Source organism: Lagenorhynchus albirostris, chromosome 6, assembly GCF_949774975.1.
Source record: "Lagenorhynchus albirostris chromosome 6, mLagAlb1.1, whole genome shotgun sequence".
NCBI lineage: Eukaryota > Metazoa > Chordata > Mammalia > Artiodactyla > Delphinidae > Lagenorhynchus > Lagenorhynchus albirostris.
Window position 1 is genome coordinate 70,861,740 of NC_083100.1, and position 3,272 is coordinate 70,865,011.

Below are 3,272 nucleotides of genomic sequence, written 5' to 3' on the forward strand. Positions count from 1 at the left end.
TACAGAAAAAAAAGAAGAAATATGTTCTCATTTGTTCTTTACATACAGAAGAAGTTAAACTTACTGATGCACTTGTGAAAGCAACCTCATCTGAACTTCTAACTTGAGAACTTTTTCCACTCCTCTTCAGGAATGGTAATGTCCTGATATATGGGATGTTTTCTGTTTGCCCTTCCAAATCCACCATTCACCCTTCTCTTTTATAGACTGCATCATTGAGCATCTTTTCCTCTGATTCAACCAACGGGAAGCACAAGTAGGAGGGTGGAAAGGGGATAAAGTTGGGTGTTTTTTCCCCCAGCTTTCTTTATGTCAAGTGAAATTCTCTTTCAAACCATACAGGTGCCTCCCTCCCCACCTACAGTTATAGCTACTGGCTCTAGATTCCATTGAGTACTTCCTTCCGTCTCCTGCAGTCCTAGTAAATACACCCTATAGGGTTTCACATTCCCTGTTGGTTTCTCCCAACCCTGCTATAATGGGTTGAATGGTGGCCCCAAGAAAGATATTAAAAGATGTCCACATCTTAAACCCTTGTTTGGAAAAATGATCTTTGCAGATGTAATTAAGTTGAGGATCTTGAGATTAGGAGATCATCCTTGACTGTTTGGGTGGGCCCTAAATCCAACGACAAGTGTCCTTATGAAAGAAAGGCAAAGAGGAATTTGACACAGACAGAAGAGGAGAAGGCAACGTAAAAACAGAGGCAGAGATTGGAGTGATGTAGCCACAGTCAAGGAAGCCAAAGAATGCCAATAACCAACAGAAGCAGGAAGAGGCGAGGAAGGATTCTCCTCTAGAGCCTCTGGAGGGAGTGCAGTCTGGCCAACACCTTGATTTTGGACTTCTGGTTTCCAGATTGGTGAGCGAATGAACTTCTGTTGTTTTGAGCCACCAAGTTAGTGGTAATTTGTTACAGTAGCTCTAGGAAACAAATACACCTGCCCATACCTTTGTAAAAAGACCCCCTTAAAACTCTTGCCATTTACCCAGTTTGCGTGTCTCACCTATCTCCTGCCAAGATCTGCTGGTTGCATCTGACAATGAGTGAGTGTCTCATTATTTTACCTCTGAACTATAGGAATGCTCTGGTGACCTAAAAGAAAAACTGGCATTTCCTTTACTTATTCTTATTAAATAGTATTTAGCCTATATACACTGGTAACTTTTTATTCAGCATGAGGTAGACCTAGATGCATAAGGTACGTTACAAAGTCCCAAAAAGATCTTATTGTGGGGTTGTTTCTCCTGTAAGATAGTTCCACAGTAAGGATGGTAGTTTTCAAAATGTTCTATGAAATGTCCTATGCAGTGGGAATTGATATCTGGAAGAAGAGACTGTAACTTAGTTTTATGACTATGACTTTTCATATCTAATTTCCAAAACCATGATCAAGAATAGAGTCACCAGGTGGCCTACCAAAACAACCCCTGTGGGAGAGATCAGGCCAAAAGATAGTTACATGAACGTTGTTTCTAGAGAAGTAAAGCCATGACACAGGCCAGGGAAAATTAATCAGAGAAGAACCCTAGGACAGCTCTTTGGGGAGCATCTATATTTAATGTGCAAAAGGTTGAAGAAGAGGCAGAAGAGTAGTTAGAAGCATAGAAGGAGAACCAGGAGAGTGAGGAGTTTCAAGGTACCTGAAAGCATGAAGTGTTTCTAAATCTGAACCTCAGGGGTTCAGAGGAATGAGCACGAAAAAAAGGCCATTAATTTGGAGACTTTCAGGAGAGTGCCTGGGACAAAGGCCAGACTGCAAGAGAAGGCTCTCCCAGCTACTGTTAAGGGTCTACTGGGCTGGGTCAGTTTTCAAATACACAAAGAGCAACTATCTCATAGTGATGGCTCTCAACATTGGCTGTACATTCTCATCCGTAGGATGCTTTTAACTAATACCAACACTGGGGTCCCCTCCCAGACCAATCAAATCAGAATTGGGGGAACAGGAGTCCAGGCAATACCATTGTTTAAAAGCCCCTGGCTTCTTCTAATGAGCATTCAAGATTAAGATTTACTGCTATGGAGGAGTCCACAGACTGTAGCCCAGGCCCAAATCCAGCAGGCTGACCATTTTTATAAATAAAGTTTATCATGAAACAGATGCACCCATTGTCAGTTGGTATATTGTCAGTAGCTGCTTTCATGCTACAATGGCGGAGTCAAATAGTTGTAATGGAGACCACATTGCCCACATATATGAAAATATTAACTATCCGGTCCTTACAGAGAAAGTTTGAAGACTTGGTATAGAGTGGGGTTTCTCAACTTTGGCACTGTTGACATTTTTGATGGGATAATTCTTCATTGTGGGGAGCTGTCCTGTGCATCATAGAAAGTATAACAGCATCCTTCGCCTTTAACCACTAGTAGCCAGTAGCACCCCCTCCCAGCCCCACTCCCCGCCAAGTCATGACCATCAAAACACCTCCACACATTCCTTAATGTCCCAGGGGGTGCAAAATTGCCCTGGTTGAGAACCACTGCTGTAGACTATCAAAGAATATGCAGTAAATTCTTGTTGTTCACAGTAGTTATGTTCTGTAAAGTCACTAAAAACACTGAATTAATGAATACTGAGCCATTGCTCCTAGGGGAAATACAGGGTTAGGTTCCTGTGAGCTTCTGGTCAGAACAAAATCAATACATATTCCTGTTTCATGTGTGTTTCTGTTTAAAGACAAAATATATATATGATTATACATATATAATAATATATATAACATCATATGTAATATAATGGTATATATACATATATAGACACATATATATATTACAAATAATTATTGACATATTTCTTTATAATAAAACACTAGACAAGATGGGTTTAACATTTTCATGACCCTAGGTAACATGAACGTAAATTCCTTTGTTTTCAGCCTCACAACAATCCATCATCTCATGAATCCCCAAATATATTTTTGATCTTTTTTATAACTTCATCATGGACTATAGGTGTCACACTTTCTGGAGCAGCCTCATGTACAGATTGGTGGATTTCCTCTTCTTTTTTCTGAACGTACCATCTTGTTGATTCATTAACATTGAGCTCACAGCCAAAGCACTATAACTCATGCCTACACAAAGCATATTTTCTCCATAAGGAACATCACAGTTCAGTGTTTAAGGAACACACTAGACAGTACTTCACCACAACATTTGAGGCCATTTTAAACAGTGAAATCGTCAACAAAGAGCACAAAAATGCAAAAATCATGGCAACAAATAGACTGCAAAAAGTACACCATTTACAATCTAAGAGCTGAAACAA